This window comes from Pelobates fuscus, chromosome 2, assembly GCF_036172605.1.
Source record: "Pelobates fuscus isolate aPelFus1 chromosome 2, aPelFus1.pri, whole genome shotgun sequence".
In the NCBI taxonomy this organism is placed as follows: domain Eukaryota; kingdom Metazoa; phylum Chordata; class Amphibia; order Anura; family Pelobatidae; genus Pelobates; species Pelobates fuscus.
Window position 1 is genome coordinate 21012312 of NC_086318.1, and position 25568 is coordinate 21037879.

Sequence of the window (25568 nt, forward strand, 5' to 3'; positions counted from 1 at the left end):
GCGGACACTGAACTTTCCTCATAGAGATTCATTGATTCAATTCATCTCAATGAGGAGATGCTGATTGGCCAGGGCTGTGTTTGACTTGTACTGACTCTGTCCCTGATCTGCCTCCTTGACAGTCTCAGCCAATCCTATGGGGAAGCATTGTGATTGGTTCAGACCACCACTTCTGCTGATGTCAGCAGACTGAGGGAGTTCAGAGGTGCAGAGGTAGCAGGTGCAAATTTGAATACAAGTAAGATTTTTACTATATTTATGGAGGCAAAGGAGGGCCAGGGGGGCTAGATGATGGTTTTAACACAATAGGGTCAGGAATTCATGTTTGTGTTCCTGACCCTATAGTGTTCCTTAAATATTAACTCCTGGATCTTTTATGTTATAGAGCTGAAAGAGGACAACCCCCAAAGCTCAGCAACAGGTCCTTTAAAGGGACGCTCCAGGCCCTTAAACAACTTTAGCTTGCTGGAAAGCTTTATGTATAGTATGTCCTCTTTTTTTTTTTAATTTTGTAAAAAATGCAGATTTGAATAGAAATTGACACTTTTCTAAATTGACCTGGTTACACCCCCTTGGCTTTCAAACAGACAACAGTCAATGCTACTTCCAGGTTAAGAGACAGCAATTTTCCAGAGCACCTGACTTATTAGACTTCTCATGGAGCTGATGTGATTGGACAGTCACAGAAAGTCTGGGTGGGGTTTGAAGGGGAGGGCTTGCAAAGGCTACAGACAAGAGATCTGCAGGTTTTGCAAGCTGATTTTAGATCTATCCCATAATTAAATGCATGCCAGTTTACATTTGGGGTATATCTACTTAACAGTGATTTGTATTTATTTTATATTTGGGTAGTGGAGTGTCCCTTTAATGTTTTAGGTGATGTTGGTATAATGAGTAGTAAAGCTGTTTTCAGAGGGGATAATATTAGTAGATGACGTGTCCGAGAGTGATGTGTGTCTAGTGCTTGCATATGAAAAGAGTACCAGAAAGTCAATTAAGCTGCACAGTATTGTTACCTCAAGCCAGACTCGCAGATTCCCTCAGAGATTCTGTATTTTTTACTCCATATCAATATGTAGAAAATGTAGGCCAAACAAATTTGATAAAACACTGCATTGTGACTGTAGCAGAGCTGCAATATTAAATCCCAAGATCTCCGCTGGTATAGAAGGTAATCCAAAGTAAAGCGCTGGAAAAGAAGGCAATATCCCAAACCCCCCAGTAACCGGATGAAACACAGTTCAGGGAGACAACAGACAATTTTATTCACGGCTGTTAGCCTATGCATGCTCTCTATTCTAAAACCCACAAATACATTTTTACACCAGGTTAACACAGCTATTTCAGACAACCTTTAAATGTTCTGCAATATGACCTAAAGTGGCTAGGTTTGCCACATTGCTCCCCCAGAACCAAGCCGGCATACACAGTCTGATCCCAACGGATCGGCTTGGGATGTCCGGAGTACTACCCATACAAATAGGGTTGCAGCTTTTTAAGGGCCCACCCCACGCTGATCTCTAGGACACGGCTGAAGGTCCAGGTGAACAAAACCTGGAAGAAGTTATGCTAATGTTTTCCCTGTGCCCGTCTGGGCGATACCAATAAGGTCTGTTCCCTGCAGTATAACTGGCCACGCTACCTGAGCCTCAGAGTGATCGGATGGAGCCGTGGTGTAGGCCTGCTGTCGAGTAACAACAGGGTATGCTTCTTGGACGGTGGGTTGGGGAACAAAGGCAGATGTGAGCTCCCCCAAGTCGTTGCCCAAGATCACATCAGCTGGCAAATCCTGCATAATCCCCACCTCCTCATTCCCATACCCCACTCCCCAATCCAAATGTACCTGGGCAGTGGGGATTTTGTAAATTGCTCCCCCTGCCACTCGTACGGCCACACAGTCCCCAGTGAGATTGTTCTTTGGAACCGGATGATTCTGGACCAGAGTCAAGGTGGAACCAGAGTCACATAATCCTTGTATACTCTTTCCCTCCATGTGTACCACCTGGCGGTGCCCCTGTTGGTTGTCTGAGGCGGCTTGCATGGGGTTCACTTCGTGCAGGGTTCCCAGGGGTTCTTCTATGGATATGGCTGTCGTGTGTGGGACAAAGGGTTCTTTTTGGTAACAGTGTACCGCAGCTCGGTTATGGGGTGGTGGCCCCTGGTTATGCCAGGTTGGTCAGTTCCTGTTCCGTCGGCAATCTCTTTTAATATGTCCTTGCTGGTTGCAGGTATAGCAGCGGGTTGGCGGTCGTGTATTGTACCTGGGAGGGTATGAGTTGTTGCTTACCCCTAGTCGTGGATGGGCCGAAGTGGTCACTGCTGGAAAAGGGGCGGTAGATCCATAAGCGAACCGGTGTTGCCTGTTTTCTGTGACTTGTACCGACATCACATCGTGTAGTATCCCCAGGGGCTCTTCGGTCTGATTAAAAAGTATCTCCTGGGTTGCTGGCAGTGGTGGGCGGCTGCTCTTGGTGCTGGATTCTGCCGTACCTGGCTCCATGCTTGGCGGCTCCGGTTCTGGGTACACTCTCTCGCCATGTGGCCCCATTGTTTGCACGTATGGCACTGTATATTCGCTCTGCCATTATACCTGGAGGGTGGAGTGTGCCCCCCCGGGGTGGGCCGGAATGGGTTTGCTGTAGGTGCAGTAGGGGTAGCTGTATGAGGTTGAGCGGTGGGTCGAGGGTACCCTCGGTTGAGGTTACCGTGATGCCTCCTGGCGTCATAGTGCCGGTCTGCTAGTCTTGCAGCTTCTGTTAGGGTCAGGGGTTTTCTATCTCTCACCCATTCCTGTGCCTCTGGGGACAGACCATTGAAAAACTGTTCTAACAGCAGCAATTGGCGTAACTCCTCCATGGTGGTTGCTTGACTGGCTTGGTCCAGTTTGTGGGCCCACTCTGAGTGGGAATCTTTCTCTGGTTTGCGCAACCCTCGAAACTTGCGCCGGTATGCCTCTGGGGTAATGGCGTATCTTTCCAGCATAGCCTGTTTTACCCGGGCATAATCTTTACTGTCCTCCCTGGGTACAGCCCGATAGGCTTCGGCTGCCCGACCTGACAGTTTGCCTGCCAGTAAAGGTACCCACACTGCCTGCTCCAAATCATGCAAGTCACATAGCCTCTCAAAGTCTTGTAGATACCCATCAATCTCGTCTTTCTCTTCACAGAACGTTTTAAACGCATGGTATGGGATCTTGGGCTTTACCTGGCTGACGACTGAAGCAGTAATAGACTCTGCTCTGGGAGGAGCATTCTGCGGTCCGTGTGCCATCACATACTCCTGCACATCCGCCATCAGTACTGTCAGTATTTCCAGGGGTACTGGCTGGGGGGTAAAAAATCCATCCTGGTCCTCATTTCCTTTTGGAAGGGAGTTTCGTCCATGGCTGGTGGGGGTGTAACGCTGCGAGCTCGGTCTCCCTCCATCAATTCAGCAATCAGCACAGCTTTTGGCTTATTGCTGGCTATCCTACCCCTGGCTTCCAATTATTATTATTATTATTATTTTATTATTTATATAGCGCCAACAAATTCCGTAGCGCTGTACAATGGGTGGACTAACAGACACAAAATTGAGAGCAGACCACTGGACGTACAGGAACAGAGGGGGTTGAGGCCCCTACTCAATGAGCTTACATGCTAGAGGGAGTGGGGTATAGTGACACAAAGGGTTAAAGTAGGGGAATTAAATAGTTTGTTAGAGAAGGGTTTATTGAGTGCTTGGTAGGTCATTTTTGACAGTTGCAGGAAAGAAAAAGACCTTTGTTGGCCGAAACGTTGCTTGGCGTTGCATTTTTTCCTAATAAATCTGCATACGGTTTCAATTTAGGGTGCCTGTGGTCCTCTCTTTTTTCGTGTATTATTCTGGGATTGCTGGTCCTGATCCGGAGCACCCTTGGCCGCTGGGATTGAGTGCAGTTCCCACCATCTACTTAGTTGCAGGAAAGGAGTCATGGGGTGGGGGATGAGAAGCCTGCTGACAGTTTAATTGATACGCTTTAATGAAGAAGTGAGTTTTCAAAGATTTTTTGAAGGAGTGGAGGCTGGGTGAAAGTCTGATTGAGGAGGGAAGGGAGTTCCACAGAATAGGTGCAGCCCTAGAGAAGTCTTGAAGGCGAGCGTCAGAGGTGGGGATCCGGGCAGAGGATAGGCGTAGGTCTTGGGCTGAGCGCAGGGGTCTCTGTAACGGACCGTTTCACTTACAAGAGGATAAAACCCAGTTTAGGCGATAATCCCCTTTTCAGATGCACAGACAGCTACTGCAAACACCATTCTCCCGACTGGAACCACACGAACACTGGAACAGCTGAACAAGAAAAGCAGACATCGGCTTACACTCTTGGCAGTCAGCATACAATCCCATTCCCCCAAAGACCGAGACGACACATCGCTTTGAGGGTTAAGCAAGAACTCAAGACTGGGACACCCAGTCTGGCTTTTATTACCAACAAGTACATACAGGACACTCCCAGGGGGAGGATGAAATTAACCAATCACATGGATGTACCTCCCACACATTTCCTCCCCTTAGATTAGCACTTAACATAATTAACAGGGACACATTTTTACCCAAGTTTTGGATGTACCCTAAATACTTGGGGTACATCCACAAATCCAATATCTCCAGATAGCCCTAGTCTGGAGGGACAACATATGTTAAAATCAGCCCATTCGGATAAACGGTTTGGGAGTTATGGGACTTTAAAGTATTGACCGACCGCATGGGTAAAGTATCCGAAAACAGTTCCATGCATTTTGGCCCTGCGGTCGGTCACAAACAAGGGAACGCAAACAGACGAATTACTTGGGTTATAGAGACTAAGAGGGATTCGCATGAATCCCCTAGTTCGTATGTTTCTTTCTACCGAACGACGGGTCATTCGGTAGTTTCTATACGAAATCCTGGAAGTCTGGAGGTCTCAGCGGTGTTTGCCTAGTCGAGTGTCCGATTTCAGTTCCAGACGCTCGACGGCAAAACACCGCTGTTCGGCAGTTAAAGATGGCCGCCGCCACGTGGTTGTTTCCCGAATGGCGGCCACCCAGAGGACACAGAACACATTACATGGATTGCCAATTACCTGTTTGCAACATTGTTGCAAACGGTAATTGGAGGCACACTTAGTCCTGGGTGGTCTGGTTGTTCGGTAGTTTCCTCCATACAATGAATGGAGTGATTCTACCGAACAATCAGATGAATGCTGTACACATATATAACCCAGGTTAACTGCATACAAAAATACATACAAGACATGAAAGTATTAAAGGCAGGATTACTGTACTACGCTCCACAGTCTTAAAGGTACAGTAGTCCCAAAAGTTCCAATATGTCCATCGCTGCTTTTAAAGGGCCAGCAGCAGCAATACAAATTGTTACATGCCCAAATATAGTCTTTAAAGCGCAATATGTCCAGGGGCCATAGTCAGCGGGCAGGAGGCTAGCAGCCAGGCTTCTCCAGCCCACAGTGGCGAAGTTGGTTTCGCCACAATTCTCCCCTTTACCAATTAGACTAACAGGGTATCTGACCTCCTGCCGGTCAGTGCCCTGGTTAGTCCAGCAACCCACCCACAGAACAGAAGTAGTAGAGCAGCCCACCCATAATAAACAGTTACCACACCTGGGTGAGGGAGAATTTTGTCCAAGTTCAGGTGCCTCCCCACGGCTGGGTGAGAGACTGATAGGCTGCCTTGGTGGGTTGCTGAGGGGGCAGAGACCAGCGGTACTCTGTCCTGTTGCCAGCACTACCACGGGAGTAGTCTGGTGGGAGCCTGGCTGCTGGAGACCGACTGTCTCCCCTTTAGATATATCGCTCTGTGGCTGGGGGACAGGACCGACCGTCCCTACCCCTGGGGCTGTAAGTGCAGAGACTACGGTCCCATCTGCACAGATGTGGGGCTTAACATCTCCCCTTGGTGGGTTAGGCTGCCGCTGGAGAGAGGGTGTAACAAGCTCCTCTCTCTGGACGGTAAACTGCCGCTGGGGAGGGGGTTTAGCAGGCTCCTCTCCCTGCCACTCTCTCTGCTGGTGGAAAGGGGGACCAGCTGTCTCCCCTTTCATTCTCTTGTCCGGCTGCTGGGGTGCGAGACTGACTGTCTCTGCTCCCTGCAGGACACACTGCCGCTGGGGAGGATGGACGACACCATCAGCTCCCTGGGGCACACACTGCCGCTGGGGAGGGAGGATGCTGCTCTCCTCTCCCTTCGCTTCACACTGCCGTCTTGGCATCTCACTTTGCTGCTGGGGGGCAGGAACAACAACCTCTGCCCCCTGTAACTCAGCCTGCCGCTGGGGAGGAAGGACTGCACCTTCGGCTCCCTTGGACACACACGGCTGCTGGGGAGGATGGACGACACCATCAGCTCCCTGGGGCACACATTGCCGCTGGGGAGGGAGGACGCTGCTCTCCTCTCCCTTCCCTTCACACTGCCTTCTTGGCATATCACTTTGCTGCTGGGGGGCAGGAACAACAACCTCTGCCCCCTGTAACTCAGCCTGCCGCTGGGGAGGAAGGACTGCACCTTCGGCTCCTTTGGACACACACGGCTGCTGGGGAGGATGGACGACACCATCAGCTCCCTGGGGCACACATTGCCGCTGGGGAGGGAGGACGCTGCTCTCCTCTCCCTTCACTTTACACTGCCTTCTTGGCATATCACGTTGCTGCTGGGGGGCAGGAACAACAACCTCTGCCCCCTGTAACTCAGCCTGCCGCTGGGGAGGAAGGACTGCACCTTCGGCTCCCTTGGACACACACGGCTGCTGGGGAGGATGGACGACACCATCAGCTCCCTGGGGCACACATTGCCGCTGGGGAGGGAGGACGCTGCTCTCCTCTCCCTTCACTTCACACTGCCTTCTTGGCATCTCACTTTGCTGCTGGGGGGCAGGAACAACAACCTCTGCCCCCTGTAACTCAGCCTGCCGCTGGGGAGGAAGGACTGCACCTTCGGCTCCCTTGGACACACACGGCTGCTGGGGAGGATGGACGACACCATCAGCTCCCTGGGCCACACATTGCCGCTGGGGAGGGAGGTCTGCAAACCCCCTGGCCCACTCTGATTCCCGCGGCAAGTACTCTCGCACTGCTTTCTTCACCTGCTGTATTAGCTCCTCTGAGAGGTTGGGTCCGCATATAGCCAGCACCGCGGTGACCTCTCTGTCATACGCCTCTTGAGTGTAGCTGGGTGCCATGCTTGCTCTGCTGCAGTTGGTTCCTTGTAGATAGGGGCGCTGTACGGGTACTGGCGTTGCCCTCACTTTGTAATCCAGGAATGGTGTTGTCTGTAGCTGTCCCTCTGGTTGTAGGAACGATCCCGCCGCTTGCCACCAATTGTAACGGACCGTTTCACTTACAAGAGGATAAAACCCAGTTTAGGCGATAATCCCCTTTTCAGATGCACAGACAGCTACTGCAAACACCATTCTCCCGACTGGAACCACACGAACACTGGAACAGCTGAACAAGAAAAGCAGACATCGGCTTACACTCTTGGCAGTCAGCATACAATCCCATTCCCCCAAAGACCGAGACGACACATCGCTTTGAGGGTTAAGCAAGAACTCAAGACTGGGACACCCAGTCTGGCTTTTATTACCAACAAGTACATACAGGACACTCCCAGGGGGAGGATGAAATTAACCAATCACATGGATGTACCTCCCACACATTTCCTCCCCTTAGATTAGCACTTAACATAATTAACAGGGACACATTTTTACCCAAGTTTTGGATGTACCCTAAATACTTGGGGTACATCCACAAATCCAATATCTCCAGATAGCCCTAGTCTGGAGGGACAACATATGTTAAAATCAGCCCATTCGGATAAACGGTTTGGGAGTTATGGGACTTTAAAGTATTGACCGACCGCATGGGTAAAGTATCCGAAAACAGTTCCATGCATTTTGGCCCTGCGGTCGGTCACAAACAAGGGAACGCAAACAGACGAATTACTTGGGTTATAGAGACTAAGAGGGATTCGCATGAATCCCCTAGTTCGTATGTTTCTTTCTACCGAACGACGGGTCATTCGGTAGTTTCTATACGAAATCCTGGAAGTCTGGAGGTCTCAGCGGTGTTTGCCTAGTCGAGTGTCCGATTTCAGTTCCAGACGCTCGACGGCAAAACACCGCTGTTCGGCAGTTAAAGATGGCCGCCGCCACGTGGTTGTTTCCCGAATGGCGGCCACCCAGAGGACACAGAACACATTACATGGATTGCCAATTACCTGTTTGCAACATTGTTGCAAACGGTAATTGGAGGCACACTTAGTCCTGGGTGGTCTGGTTGTTCGGTAGTTTCCTCCATACAATGAATGGAGTGATTCTACCGAACAATCAGATGAATGCTGTACACATATATAACCCAGGTTAACTGCATACAAAAATACATACAAGACATGAAAGTATTAAAGGCAGGATTACTGTACTACGCTCCACAGTCTTAAAGGTACAGTAGTCCCAAAAGTTCCAATATGTCCATCGCTGCTTTTAAAGGGCCAGCAGCAGCAATACAAATTGTTACATGCCCAAATATAGTCTTTAAAGCGCAATATGTCCAGGGGCCATAGTCAGCGGGCAGGAGGCTAGCAGCCAGGCTTCTCCAGCCCACAGTGGCGAAGTTGGTTTCGCCACAGTCTCGACAGGACATACTTGTGTATGAGGGAGGACAGGTATGTTAGAGCAGCATTATGTAGGGATTTGTAAGCAAGCGCCAGAATTTTGAATTGGGCCCTATATCTAACTGGAAGCCAATGCAGGGACTGACAGAGCGTGGAGGCGTGGGAGGTGCGACCGGACAGGAAAATAAGCCTCGCAGCCTCATTCATTATAGATTGCAGCGGTGCAAGCTGGGAACACGTAAGACCATTGAGAAGGGGATTTCAGTAGTCGAGGCGAGAGAGAACAACAGCATGAACCAGTATCTTAGCCGCGTCCGGCGTTAGATATGGGCGGATGCGCGTTATGTTCTTGAGTTGGAAGCGACAGGATTTGACTATCGATTGGACATGGGGAGTAAAAGAGAGGTCAGAATCGAAAAGAACCCCTAGGCAGCAAGCCTGCGAGGTAGAGGTGATAGTAGCGCCGTTTACTTGGATGGAGACAGACACAGGAGTAGCAGCACTTGAGGGAGGAAAAACTAGAAGTTCTGTTTTGGACAGGTTGAGTTTAAGGAAGTGAGCAGCCATCCAGTTGGAAATAGCAGAGAGGCAGTCAGAAACACGAGTCAAGGTGGGCGGAGAGAGATCAGGGGAGGACAGGTAGATTTGCGTGTCATCTGCATATAAATGATATTGAAGCCAAAGGAGCTGATGAGTTTACCAAGGGAGGCAATATAGATAGAGAACAATAGGGGGCCGAGGACAGAACCTTGGGGGGCGCCGACAGAGAGGGGTTGGGGAGAAGAGGCAGAACCAGAGAAAGAAACACTGAAAGAGCGCAGGGAGAGGTAGGAGGGGCACCAGGAGAGAGCAGTATCCCGTAGACCAAAGTTACGAAGAATGTGAAGAAGCTGTTGATGATCAACAGTGTCAAAGGCGGCAGAAAGATCAAGGAGGATTAGGATAGAGTATTGGCCGTGAGATTTAGCAGCAATTAAATCGTTGGATACTTTGGTCACAGCAGTTTCGACAGAGTGACCAGCGCGGAATCCAGACTGAAGAGGGTCAAGCAGAGAGTTGGATTCGAGAAAGCCTGTCAATCTGGCGTACACAACCCTCTTGAGGATCTTGGAGGCAAATGGCAGTTCCTTTAACGTCTGCCGTTTCAATGCAGTGTAGTCTGTCTCCATTCACCTCTGTGTTCGGTTCTTTGTTGTATCCGAATTGCCATTCACTTTCCTGTTCGGTAGTTTCAATTACCCGAACACCGCTTTCCGGCTGTAAGGTTGGATCCCGTCGCTTGCCACCAATTGTAGCGGAGCTGCAATATTAAATCCCTAGATCTCCGCTGGTATAGAAGGTAATCCAAAGTAAAGCGCTGGAAAAGAAGGCAATATCCCAAACCCCCCAGTAACCGGACGAAAAACAATTCAGGGAGACAACTGACAATTTTATTCACGGCTGTTAGCCTATGCATGCTCTCTATTCTAAAACCCACGAATACATTTTTACACCAGGTTAACACAGCTATTTCAGACAACCTTTAAATGTTCTGCAATATGACCTAAAGTGGCTAGGTTTGCCACAGTGACTATTTTTTTTTAACTATTCTTGTCAAAATGTTCAGCTATTTACAGCTATTTACAGTGCTTTACAGCTCAAAGGAATTGGAACTGCAGTGGCTCAAAGGCAGATAGCAGACCCAGAACAGCAAAGGACCCAGGTTCAAATCCCCTGTTTGGCACTTGTGGGGCGACCACATCTGACCGTCTGTATGGCACTGTGAGAACTGTGACAGAATGGTAGGGAGTTCCACAGAAAAGGTGCAACCCTGGAGAAGTCTTGGAGGTGAGCATCAGATATGGGAGTACGGACAGAGTGCAGGGGCCTCGATAGGACATACTTGTGTATTAGGGAGGATAGGTAGGTTGGAGCAGCATTATGTAGGGACTTGTAAGCAATGTGTACATGTCTCCAGACCTAAACCCTTATATTTAAAAGAAGAAAAACTACCACAACAAGAGGACATAGTCTTAAATTAGAGGGACAAAGGTTTAAAAATAATATCAGGAAGTATTACTTTACTGAGAGGGTAGTGGATGCATGGAATAGCCTTCCAGCTGAAGTGGTAGAGGTTAACACAGTAAAGGAGTTTAAGCATGCGTGGGGTAGGCATAAGGCTATCCTAACTATAAGATAAGGCCAGGGACTAATGAAAGTATTTAGAAAACTGGGCAGACTAGATGGGCCGAATGGTTCTTATCTGCCGTCACATTCTATGTTTCTATGTTTCTATTTGACGCACATTTGGCAGAATGTTTGTAAGCTCACCAAAAAGCACTCTTTAGGAAATACACTCCCCAATTAATCAATCTTGGGTGCGTCCACAAAATCTATTGTTTTATTTTAAATGAACAGTCCACTTGCTAAATAAAAATAACTGTTTAGACGATATACCCCCAAATAAAACATGCATGCATTTAATTATGCATTTATTTAATTGGGAGTATATCTAAAAATAACTGTCTTCAGCCTTAGCAAGCCCTCCCCTTCTCCCCCAGCCCAGCCGTACCATGAGTGTCTCATCAAAGACTTCCCAATGCAGCTCAATTGGAAGTGTTTGCAAGAATCTTGCACTGAGCAATTGCTTTTCTTCTCGAGTTTAGCTCCACTGAGTGAATTAAACCAGGAAGTAACAGGATTGGTTGTATGACTGACAGCCAATAGGGGTGTAACCAGGTTAAGTTATACAAGTGTCAATTTCTATTGAAATCTGCACTTTTTGTAAAATGAAAGGAAGAGGACACACTCTTCACACATAAAGGATTGGGAAGTCTGTGATTAGACAACCACACACAGCCTGGTAGGGTAGGGCACACCAAGGCTGCAGACACTTTTAATGATAAAACGCATAATTAAATGCATGACATTTCTAAAAAATAATTTAGGAGGCAGTGGAGGGTCCCTATAAGCAAGTTCGTCTGACTCAGAACTAAGCTTAATAAACATTTTATACTTGAATTTTTGGTGTATAATTGTTGAGTACAGATCTCATCTGATTTCGATGCTACAAAATGTCATGGACAGGCCATAAAAGGTTCTAGGTATTGCTACTAAGCAAAATGTATCTCCTAGTAACCGCACACAAGAGACATGATGACCAACAGTCTGACAAAGGAGCTACAGGCGAATCTGAGATTCTGAGAAATACAATTTAGTTGGAACATGAGCCATAATGCAAACAATTCAATGTAATGCAGCTAGAATATTTAATGACTATCAGGCAAAACCAAAATGAAAACTGAACGATTTTAATGGCCTATTTAGACAATTTACCACCATTTTAAAAAAAGCACTAGTTGCAAAAAATAAAGTAGCCAGATATACTTTCTATTATCAGTGACAATTACTAGGTTCACCGACTAGGCGAATCGTTTCACTAGAGATGCAATAGAAGAAGTGTCTTATTCAAACTTCCCAGATGTCTCTTAGATACTTTCAACTCTCGTCTTTGCCCTGCTGTGGCAACCCCCCAAAATAACCTGTCAGCTGACAGTTTTGCATGCAAATTTACTGAATTAATCAGGTAAGGAATGCATTTCCCGGCCCTTCGCTCCTCTCTCTCTCAACCACACTTAGACCATTCCTTTTCTACCCTTCAGGCCTTCTCCCTGGCTACTGAACAGGGGTTGGCTACGTTTCTCATTTCCTCTCACTCCACCACTTGTTCCCAAACCATCTCAGCTTATCAGATCTCTCTCCCCATGTCTTGTGCCGTCCTTGACACATATCTTCAACAGCTCTCTTTTTTTCTGGCATTTTCCCCGCTCGCCTTAAACATGCTACTGTCGTATCCATCCTAAAAAAGCCGTCTCTTGACCCATCATCTCCATCCATCTACTGTTGATATCGCTACTACCTTTCTCCTCAAAGCTTCTAGAACGACTTTACATGCCAGGCATGCTTTCTCAACTCCAATGCTCTCCTTCTCTTCAATCTGGCTCCCACCCTCTACACTCTACCGAGACCACTCTGAGTAAAGTAACTAATGATCTAGTTGTGGCTAAATCCAAATACTGATTCTTCTAGACCTCTCTGCTAACTTTGACACTGTGGATCATGCTCTCATTCTGCAAACTATTCACTCCCTTGGTCTCTGTGACACGGTCCTTTTAAGATTGTCTTTCTATCTCTCCCAATGTTCATTCAGTATCTCCTTTTCTAATGACAATGCTTCCCCTCATCCTGTCCGGTTGGAATCTCCCAAGATTCCGTTCTCTTGTTTTCACTGTCAATGCAAGTTGATGGTACCCGCATAAGGCTGTCCTTGCAAGCTCACTGTCTTGGTGTTGTTGTCGATTCTGGCCTTACCTTTATGCCTCACATGTAGCCTATTGCTATATCTATTGCTAAATCCTGCCATTGTCACCTAAAAACATTGCCCGCTATGGCCCTTTCCTTAAGCAAGATTCTACTAAAAAGCTTGCTCACGCTCTTGTAATATCTTGCATTGACTACAGTAATTCTCTCCTAATTGATCTACCCAGAAACCATACCGTCTCGCTACAGTAATGAATACTGCCACCTGGCTGATTTTTCTTTCTGATTGCCTCTCTCACACCTTGCCCTTTTGTCAATCCTTACACTGGCTTCCTGTATCCAAGGCCAGTGCTTCCTATAAGGCAAACTAGGCATCTGCCTAGGGCGGCATATAGGAGGGGGCGCCCTGTGCCCCCATTGCCGGCACTTTAAATACTGCAGCCACCTGAGCGCTCTATAGAGAGCCTCAGGCGGCTGCAGCAATGCCTCTCTCCTCACCTCCCCTTCCCTGTAGCGTGGCCAAGCTCCTCTCCGGTCCGCGGTACAGGAACATTTGTTTCCTGTACCCAGCCGGACTTATAGGAAGTGCAGTGGGCAGGTCTAAAGGAAACAGGGACAGAGCCAGCAGCTTCAGGCTTGAATACAAGTAAGATTTTACTAGGGTGGCTAGATGGTGATTTTAACCCTATAGGGTCAGGAATACATGTTTCTGGTTCCTGACCCTATAGTGCTCTTTTAAACATTATAGAGAAACATGTCCGACCATCTTAAGTGTCAGGCCCGGCCCGGCCCGGCCCCGCCCCGCCCCGCCCCCTATAATAGTATTTTGCATACCTTCCAACATTTTAAATGAAAACATATTTTAATTTTAGGGGTGTGAGGGTGTGGCCTGGGCTGGGGCTGTTCTAAGAAATTTTAGGTGACTTCCTAATAACAATTGATACAACTCAAATGTAATTAAGAACAGATTAAATGTATATTATTTAAAGCAATAAGACTAACGGCGCAGGTACCAAAATTTGGAGTTTGAATAGTGCCCCTCCTATATACTCAGTTTATAACGTGTCTTATTTACACAGACTGATTTCTAAACACATTTTTTTTTAATGATACGGTATTATTGCTGTGGAGCTCTGTTATACACTCAAACACACACCATGGAGCTCCTAGAAAAGAGGGACATTAGGAGAGAAAATATGTACAGAGGGTTTGGGCCCAACATAGTGACTATCCCTCCTAAACAGGGGCAGTTGGGAGGTATCATTTTGTGTTTTTATGCAACAGTTTAACATACAGTGCCTTGCAAAAGTATTCACCCCCTTTGGCATTTTTAGTGTTTTGTTGCCTCACAACCTGGAATTAATATGGATTGTTTGAGGATTTGCATCATTTAATTTACAGAACATGCACACAACTTTGAAGATGTTTTTTTTTTATTGTGAAGCAAACAACAAATAGGACAAAATAACAGAAAAGGTCAATGAGCATAACTATTCACCCCCCTAAAGTCAATACTTTGTAGAGCCACCTTTTGCCGGCAATCACAGCTCCAAGTCGCTTTGGATAAGTCTCTATGAGCTTGCCACATCTTACCACTGGGATGTTTGCCCATTCCTCCTTGCAAAACTGCTCCAGCTCCATCAAGTTGGATGGTTTGCGCTTGTGAACAGCAATCTTTAAGTCTGACCATAGATTTTCTATTGGATTGAGGTCTGGGCTTTGACTAGGCCATTCCAACACATTTACATGTTTTCCTTTAAACCACTCAAGTGTTGCTTTAGCAGTGTGTTTGGGGTCATTGTCCTGCTGGAAGGTGAACCTCCGTCCTAGCCTCAAATAACGCACAGAGTGGTACAGGTTTTGCTCAAGAATATCCCTGTATTTAGCACCATCCATCTTTCCCTCATCTTTGACCAGTTTCCCAGTCCCAGCTGCTGAAAAACATCCCCACAGCATGATGCTGCCGCCACCATGTTTCACTGTGGGGATGGTGTTCTTTGGGTGATGTGATGTGTTGGGTTCGCACCAGACATAGCATTTTCTTTGATGGCCGAAGAGTTACATTTTAGTCTCATCAGACCAGAGCACCTTCCTCCATACATTTTGGGAGTCTCCCACATGCCTTTTCTCAAACTCAAAACGTGCCATTTTGTTTTTTGTTGAAAGTAATGGCTTTCTTCTGGCCACTCTGCCATAAAGCCTAACTCTATGGAGCGTACGGCTTATTGTCATCCTATGTACAGTCCCGGCTGTCCAGTCTCTGCAGCTCCTCCAGGGTTACCTTAGGTCTCTGTGCTGCCTCTCTGATTAATGCCCTCCTTGCCCGGTCTGTGAGTTTTGGTGGGTGGCCGTCTCTTAGCAGGTTTGCTGTTGTGCCATGTTCTTTCCATTTGGTTAGGATAGATTTGATGGTGCTCCTGGGGATCATCAAAGATTTGGATATTTTGTTATAACCTAACCCTGACTTGTACTTCTCAACAACATTGTCCCTTACTTGTTTGGAGAGTTCCTTGGTCTTCATGGCAGTGTTTGGTTAGTGGTGCCTCTTGCTTAGGTGTTGCAGCCTCTGAGGCCTTTTCAAAAAAGGTTTATATATGTAATGACAGATCATGTGACACTTAGATTCCACACAGGTGGACATCGTTTCACTAATTATGTGACTTCTGAAGGTAATTGGTTGCACCAGAGCTTTTTATGGTCTTCATAACAAAGGGGGTGAATACATACGCACATGCCAATTTTCTATTTTTATTTCTAAAAAAATAGTTTTATGTATATATTTTTTCTCATTTCACTTCACCAACTTAGACTATTGTGTTCTGATCCATCACATAAAATTCAGATTAATAAAACATTAAACTTAAGGCTGTAATGTAACAAAACAGGTAAAAAGTCAAGGGGGGTGGATATTTTTTGCAAGGCACTGTACTTGAGTCAACAAAATCAGCACGGGTAACTGCATCCCTAATATGGTGATCTAATTAATTGCAGACTATTTTTACTAAGTACCTGGAGAGATTTCTCTTGCAGAGTTATCAGGTTGCAGATCCCAAAAATCTAAGCAGCTCGAGGACGGAGATGTAGAATGACAACGATTGGAGACATCCTGTGATTTACGCTGGTGGTTCTGCATACAAGGCCATGATATACAGCATCTCTTGATATAAATAAACCTTGACAAGGTTTCAGCTAACATTTTAAATAGATCTGTCATACAGAAAATTAGGGGATGACCAGGTTCACTTCAGGTAAGAAATAAAAGGTTATCGACCCAGGAGGCAAAATCTCTAAAATGACCACATTTGCACAACGCTCTTAATTATCACTATCATTTTCTGGAATACACAACACATTAATATTACAATTTAAAGTGTAAGTCTCACAGTACACATTACTTAGGCTAATATTAAAGAACATTACATTTAATCTATTTATTGTACCAGCAGAAATGCTACCAAAATATATAGATTTTACTTTAATGCCCTTAGAATGTGTGGCACGTCCTCCATCAATCAACACACTTTCAGAATAACCCTCTTTGTGCCTGTGGAATGCATGTTTCAACTGAATGCTGATTGAAAGGAGAGAGCAGGAGAACCCTCCTACAAGTGGCTCTCCTGCCCTCTGTCACTGTACTACTTTCCAAGCAAGTAGGGGAGCACAGGACGTTCTGATATCGATATACTAACAGGGAATCCAGCATATCAGCATCATGGAGGATTGCCCTGTTGGGAAAAGTTTAACCAAAGTAAAGGGATGATGGGAGGGAGGGGAGGGGGGGGCGGAGTTGCAGCTACAGCTAGGGGCGGATGTAAGTAGAGTATAATAACCACGGACCTCAATTAATTGATAAATGATTAATTATATACTTACTGCTTTAGGAGCTGTTATAAGTTAAAATGAACCTGTTCACACTGCTCAGAAATGTACTTTAGAGCTATATACATAAAATTTACATACACAGTACACCTACTGTACTTACTGTACTTCCCTCTACTGTAATGTAACCTGTAAAGTGCTGAGTACACCTGTTAGCGCTATATAAATGAAAAATACATACACTGTATACCTACTGCACTTACTGTACCTCCCTCTACTGTAATGTAACCTGTAACGTGCTGAGTACACCTGTTAGCGCTATATAAATAAAATATACATACACTGTATATCTACTGCACTTACTGTACCTCCCTCTACTGTAATGTAACCTGTAAAGTGCTGAGTACACCTGTTAGTGCTATATAAATAAAATATACATACACTGTATACCTACTGAACTTACTGTACCTCCCTCTACTGTAATGTAACCTGTAAAGTGCTGATTACACCTGTTCGCGCTATATAAATAAAATATACATACACTGTATACCTACTGCACTTACTGTACCTCCCTCTACTGTAATGTAACCTGTAAAGTGCTGAGTACACCTGTTAGCGCTATATAAATAAAATATACATGCACTGTATACCTACTGCACTTACTGTACCTCCCTCTACTGTAATGTAACCTGTAAAGTGCTGAGTACTCCTGTTAGCACTATATAAATAAAATATACATACACTGTATACCTACTGCACTTACTGTACCTCCCTCTGCTGTAATGTAACCTGTAAAGTGCTGAGTACACCTGTTAGCGCTATATAAATAAAATATACATACACTGTATACCTACTGCACTTACTGTACCTTCCTCTATTGTAATGTAACCTGTAAAGTGCTGAGTACACCTGTTAGTGCTATATAAATATAATATACATACACTGTATACCTACTGCACTTACTGTACCTCCCTCTATTGTAATGTAACCTGTAAAGTGCTGAGTACACCTGTTAGCTCTATTTAAATAAAATATACATACACTGTATACCTACTGCACTTACTGTACCTCCCTCTACTGTAATGTAACCTGTAAAGCACTGAGTACACCTGTTAGCGCTATATAAATATAATATGCATACACTGTATACCTACTGCACCTCCCTCTACTGTAATGTAACCTGTAAACTGCTGAGTTAGCGCTATATAAATAAAATATACATACACTGTATACCTACTGTACTTACTGTACCTCCCTCTACTGTAATGTAACCTGTAAAGTACTGAGTACACCTGTTAGCGCTATATAAATATAATATACACACACTGTATACCTACTGCACTTACTGTACCTCCCTCTACTGTAATGTAACCTGTAAAGTGCTGAGTACACCTGTTAGTGCTATATAAATAAAATATACATACACTGTATACCTACTGCACTTACTGTACCTCCCTCTTCTGTAATGTAACCTGTAAAGTGCTGAGTACACCTGTTAGCGCTATATAAATACAATATACATACACTTTATACCTACTGCACTTACTGTACCTCCCTCTACTGTAATGTAACCTGTAAAGTGCTGAGTACACCTGTTAGTGCTATATAAATAAAATATACACACACTGTATACCTACTGCACATACTGTACCTCCCTCTACTGTAATGTAACCTGTAAAGTGCTGAGTACACCTGTTAGTGCTATATAAATAAAATATACATACACTGTATACCTACTGCACTTACTGTACCTCCCTCTACTGTAATGTAACCTGTAAAGTGCTGAGTACACCTGTTAGTGCTATATAAATAAAATATACACACACTGTATACCTACTGCACATACTGTACCTCCCTCTACTGTAATGTAACCTGTAAAGTGCTGAGTACACCTGTTAGTGCTATATAAATAAAATATACACACACTGTATACCTACTGCACATACTGTACCTCCCGCTACTGTAATGTAACCTGTAAAGTTCTGAGTACACCTGTTAGTGCTATATAAATAAAATATACATACACTGTATACCTACTGCACTTACTCTACCTCCCTCTACTGTAATGTAACCTGTAAAGCGCTGAGTACACCTGTTAGCGCTATATAAATAAAATATACATACACTGTATACCTACTGCACTTACTGTACCTCCCTCTGCTGTAATGTAACCTGTAAAGTGCTGAGTACACCTGATAGCGCTATATAAATAAAATATACATACACTGTATACCTACTGCACTTACTGTACCTCCCTCTGCTGTAATGTAACCTGTAAAGTGCTGAGTACACCTGTTAGTGCTATATAAATAAAATATACATACACTGTATACCTACTGCACTTACTGTACCTCCCTCTGCTGTAATGTAACCTGTAAAGTGCTGAGTACACCTGTTAGTGCTATATAAATAAAGCATACACATACATAATCTCACGTACATATTCATGCTCCAGAAATTCTAAACACATTACTCATGCAAAACCCAGTTTCATTTAACAGATGTTTTGCATAACTGTTGCCAGGATTGAAATCTTTAGAATTTCCGTCATCTGTTACATAAAAAGTCTATTTCTGATCTATATTTCTAATTTCTAAACATGGGCTGGTCATACTATACTGTTAATTTAGATTCAAAACGAAGTCAACTTTACTTGTTCATCTGTAATATTTCAACCGACAGGAAAATGTTCCCAGAAGGGTGAAATGATAGGATTCTATATTTTTTCACACTGCCTGGATAGCGATCGAACCTGGAGATAGATGTCACTGACACTGGAATCAAATCTGCCAAAAGACATCCTCCGGGTTACTGGAGACTTTGTACAGAAGAGGTAGATTGGCTCTTCGTGATCCTTGCTATTGGCTGCACCCTGTTTGTGTTCAATTGGATCAATAACATTGTAAAGTGCTGCGGATTAAGTTGGCGTAATATATATGCATGAAAATATAATAAAAGATCCTTTTCTCCTTATCATAGTTATGGCATGCAGACTGGCACAGGTATAGGTCATATGTTGACCTATACGGCACTCAAGGCTTCTAGAGCCAAACAGTTAAAGGGCAATCCTCAATTTATGCATTGCAGCACATAGAGGAAGTGATCTCAGATCACTTCATTCCAGCACTTGTGAATGGGAATCCACACTGTAGTAGAGCAGCCTGCAGCAGCTCCTGTTCTTGACCTGTACCTGGTCAGCTTGGTCCCCACTGGAACCCAGGGAAGCCACCCACACTGTGTAGATATACACAGAAATGCAGAATAACCCTCCCCTCATACAAATAATACGAACAGCCCACACACAAACATACACACAATCCGCACAAACACAACACCACTGACAATCCACATACATGCACACAATGCCACATGCAGCCTCTTACATGCAATAACCCAAACAGCCCCTCACATACACACACAGCCAAACACACAATGTGACATATCCATCCACACACACACACACACACACAATACCCCACACAGCCCCTCACATACACACAATGTGACATATCCATCCACACACACACACACACACACACACACACACACACACACACACACAATACCCCACACAGCCCCTCACATACACACAATGTGACATATCCATCCACACACACACACACACACACACACAATACCACACACAGCCCCTCACATACACACAATGTGACATATCCATCCACACACACAATTCTACAAACAGCCCCCATACACAGCCCCCATTCATAGGTATCATACATGATACCACGAACTACTCATGTACATATACAATATAATATCTTATAAACGCACAAATACAATAATTCAAAGCAACTGCAGTATAAATAACACAAGCAAAATACAACAACATGCACACCTAAAAAAAAAAAAAAAAAGACCGGCACACTACGGGCCATCACAATCCTATTTCGGCACAGTGCTACTAGAAGGTTGCCTACCCCTGCTCTATGCCTTTATCAGTGCTTTAAACAGACACTCTTAACATCAGCTTAATGCAGTGGTTTTGGCACAAATACTTTCCTTGTGTCCCTCTTTGAAAAGGCCAGTGTTTGCATTTGTCCATAAAGACACCCCTAGTGGCTGTCACTCACTAGTAACGGCTGGGAGTGTTGACACTTCTAAAAGGCGGCAGCTCTGCCCAGTGTCTAGAAGTGTCACGCGTAGAGGAAGTATCCCTTTCTTGTCTCAGTATATCTTTCAGTGAAATTCCAAAAGATTCAATGAGTATTTTATGAAGATTTTACTGCTTAAATGTGTAACCTTAAAGCTCCTAATTAATATCCCCATCCCCAATAATACATCCCTTTACTCCCAATGAAAACCCTTAAACACTCTAAATTACTCAGATGGGTAGGCACAGCTGTGAAATAATACATTATATAACAGAGTGGATGTGTATAAATATAACCTATAGGACATATGGCTGCTATCAGTTTATTAAGCAGTTCCAATTATCCTATGTGGTGATTGTAACTACTCTTTTCCTGCTGAACAAAGGATTATGTGATAAAACAGATTCCAACAGACCTGAACGAGAAGCTTCTCATTGGAATGGTTCATCCTGGTGTTGGGCCGAGCTGCAGACAGACCCACCAAGCTGAGGGACAATAAAACATACACTACACACTACACGGTGTGTAACTCTTCAACTTTTATTATTATTTTTTTATTTAAAATGTTTGGCAGTAATTTGAATGCATTATCTATATAACAAATGTATAAACATATATAGTACATTTTTACATAATAACCATTTATATTTGACTTGATTCTGGTGTGTCCATGTGGCAGATAGGCCGCTCTGGGCAGTGATCAGCTGTTTGTATTTGTCTGATTACTGTGTATATCATATTTATCAATGTTTGTGATTGTTGAGAGGTTTTTGTTGTGCGTGCAGCTGACCATTTTGGCCAGAGCACAGCTCACATTGCTGTGGTTTCACATTTCGTCGGGCAGATTATCTTGAAGCTGGGATTTCTTTTACATATATCTTTATTGTTCTGCCTTAGAATGTGTTATTAATGATGTGAAAACCTAGTTGTAATCTAAACCTGTCCATTTAGCTGTCCGGAAATCCCACGCCAATCAGTTACCTATAAACCATGCTAGGGGATAGGGGAGTCAGTTCTTCTATTCATATTAGAGTCAATTAATCCAAGAATATGTGGATTGTAAAAGAGTATAAATATTTATTGTCTCTGTTTTAAATATTCTGCTCGGATTTGTAAAAGGCATTATTTATCAAAAGATCTGCTAACTTTATTCCTCCATTATCCCGTCATTGTACACCTCAACCCACTGCATGTCTCCGTCCACCAATCACTATATGTCTCCATCCTCCAGTCACTGTATGCCTCCATCCTCCAATTACTGTGTGCCGCCATCCTCCAACCACTGTATGTCTCCATCCTCCAACCACTGTATGTCTCCATCCTCCAACCACTGTATGTTTCCATCCTCCAACCACTGTATGTTTCCATCCTCCAACCACTGTATGTTTCCATCCTCCAACCACTGTATGTCTCCATCCTCCAACCACTGTATGTCTCCATCCTCCAACCACTGTATGTCTCCATCCTCCAATCAATGTGTGTCTCCATCCTCTAATCAATGTGTGTCTCCATCCTCTAATCACTGTGTGTCTCCATCCTCCAACCACTGTATGTCTCCATCCTCCAACCACTGTATGTCTCCATCCTCCAACCACTGTATGTCTCCATCCTCCAATCAATGTGTGTCTCCATCCTCTAATCACTGTGTGTCTCCATCCTCCAACCACTGTATGTCTCCATCCTCCAACCACTGTATGTCTCCATCCTCCAACCACTGTATGTCTCCATCCTCCAATCAATGTGTGTCTCCATCCTCTAATCACTGTGTGTCTCCATCCTCCAACCACTGTGTGTCTCCATCCTCTAATCACTGTGTGTCTTCATACTCTAATCACTGTGTGTCTCCATCCTCCAATCACTGTGTGTCTCCATCCTCTAATCACTGTGTGTCTTCATACTCTAATCACTGTGTGTCTCCATCCTCCAACCACTGTGTGTCTCCATCCTCCAACCACTGTATGTCTCCATCCTCCAACCACTGTATGTCTCCATCCTCCAACCACTGTATGTCTCCATCCTCCAACCACTGTATGTCTCCATCCTCCAACCACTGTATGTCTCCATCCTCCAAACTGTCACGTCTAAACATTTGTTATGAAGGAACACAACTGCAGATTTCGTATAGTTTGAATATTTATTATAAAAAGTAAAAGGTATTGACTTTAATTCCAATTTACAGGTACTGTAGTTTTAAGTAATAAACGATAACTGAAGTCCACAATTATAAGCACTGTAGCTTTAAGTAGTAAATGATAACTGAAGTCCACAATTACAGGCACTGTAGCTTTAAGTAGTAAATGATAACTGAAGTCCACAATTACAGGCACTGTAGCTTTAAGTAGTAAATGATAACTGAAGTCCACAATTACAGGCACTGTAGCTTTAAGTAGTAAATGATAACTGAAGTCCACAATTACAGGCACTGTAGCTTTAAGGAGTAAACGATAGTAAATTGCAGACACTGAATCAATAAAGAGTCTCTTAGTAGAATCAACGGTTTAGGTGATAAGCAGTCACAATAGCTGTTCCATAGACTTTAACCGAAGCAAGACAGATGCAGCTAACTGAGATAAAGTATGAGTTGAAGTTAGCTGTAACGGTTTTGTATTATCGAAGGATTTTGGAGACAGGAAATAACAGCTTGAGATGCAATGCTTATCACAGAGGTTTTACTTAGCTTCCGGCACATAGAACACTGGTTCCCGAGATCTCCTCAGAGGCGTTTATCCTGGATGGAGAGTGTTAAGCTTTTAGTTGTGGATGAGGAGAGGTGAAGGGAACTTGCAGAGTCTTTCAGTCCGGTCTGGTAACAGAGGTTTTCACAACGAAGTTGTAGCCGGTTCGTGAGTACGGAACGTAGTTCAATAATCCAGCCTAGATCAGCTGGTGCAGTCAGATTAAATAGGCAGACCGTGTCATAAAGGGGTGTGGCTAGGCTCCGTGGAACCAGGAAGTAAGAGGATACCATAGTTAAGGCATGACACAAACACTGTGTGTCTCCATCCTCCAAACACTGTGTGTCTGCATCCTCCAATCACTGTGTGTCTCCATCCTCCAATCACTGTGTGTCTCCATCCTCCAATCACTGTGTGTCTCCATCCTCCAATCACTGTGTGTCTCCATCCTCCAATCACTGTGTGTCTCCATCCCCCAATCACTGTGTGTCTCCATCCCCCAATCACTGTGTGTCTCCATCCTCCAATCACTATATGTCTCCATCCTCCATTCACTGTATGTCTCCATCCTCCAGTCACTGTGGATCGCGAATGATCCCGCCAGGAGTTCCAGGCAGTTGACGTGCATGGAAAGTTCTTGGGGGATCCAAACACTTCCTGTGGATTCCACTCCGTTGGTGGCTCCCCAGCCCCAAGGGTTGGCGTCTGATTCCAACATGAAGTCCGGGCGATTGTCCAATATAGCCCGGCCGTTCCTGCATGCAATTCAGCCACCAGTGGAGTTCGATACTATAACTGGTTGACTGTATGCGGGTTTCCTGTGGAGGGCATGAGCCTTGAGGCGTTGCATGGCCCGACAGTGCAGGTGTCCTGGAAATATCGCCTGTATGGAAGAGGACAGAAGGCCCACATTCCATGCAAGGAGATGGAGAGGAATGGATGGTTGTCGTAGCACCTTGCGGATCTCCCTGCGGATGGATGCAATTTTTAAAGCGTTTAGAGTCATAGGGTACTAGTTCTGGAGTTGATCTCGAACCCTAGGAATTAAACAGTCTGAGCCGGGTTCAATGCGGACTTGGGTCTGTTACTCAAGAAGCTCAGAGATTCCAGCAATTGGACGGTGAAGGTGGTATGATCTTGCAACGTTCCCTTATCTCCACCGACGAGGAGAATGTCATCCCGGTAGATGATACAACGAATTCCTTGAACACGAAGATGAGCAACCACCGGTTTCAGCATCTTTGTGAAGCACCATGCTGAGGCAGAATGGGAGGCAGGTGAATTGCCACGTGTCTCCATGCCATAGGAAGCGTAGGAAAGGGCGGCTCTGGACATGGATGGGAATAGTGAGGTATGCGTCCTTAAGGTCCAGTCGAGTGAACCAATCTCCGTCTTAAAGGAGGTCCTGGAGGAGATGGATGCCTTCCATCTTGAAGTGCCTGTAAACGACCTGAGCGTTCAATTCCCGCAGGTTGATCACCTGATGAAATTCCCCAGATTTCTTCCTGACCAGGAAAATGTTGCTGAAGAAGCCTCCGGTATCCAGTGCCGGTTGAATGGCTCCTCTCGAGCGAAGTTCCCGAAGCTCCTGATCTATCAGTCGAGCGTTGGTGGCCGCAAATCGTAGTGTGTGGGGCAAGTGTGATTGAAGGAAACCTCCTCGAATTCTATTTGGCATCTGCAAACCGTCTGTAGGATCCAAGCATCCATGGAAAGATCTGCCCAGTTCTGGAAAAAGAAAGAAACACGACCTGCAATCTGAACAGTAGGAAGAGGGGTATGTCCTCAAAGTTGAACCTTTGACGATTCCTTGTTTGCGGGATGAAGGGTTGCGGTTGCGGTTGCGTGTAACGGGGGCCCCGCTGCCAACCAGCCATGTAAAAAACACTCCTGGAAACATTTCCCTGAAGACCTTCCGCATGGAGTGTTAAGCTTTGTTCAAGGATGTGAGTATGTTCATGTGCTTACTTAGTTCCTTGATGAAGGCCTCTCTGAAAAGCCTACCTTGTGACTGGGGGCCGAATTCCTTGGCCCCCAAATCCACC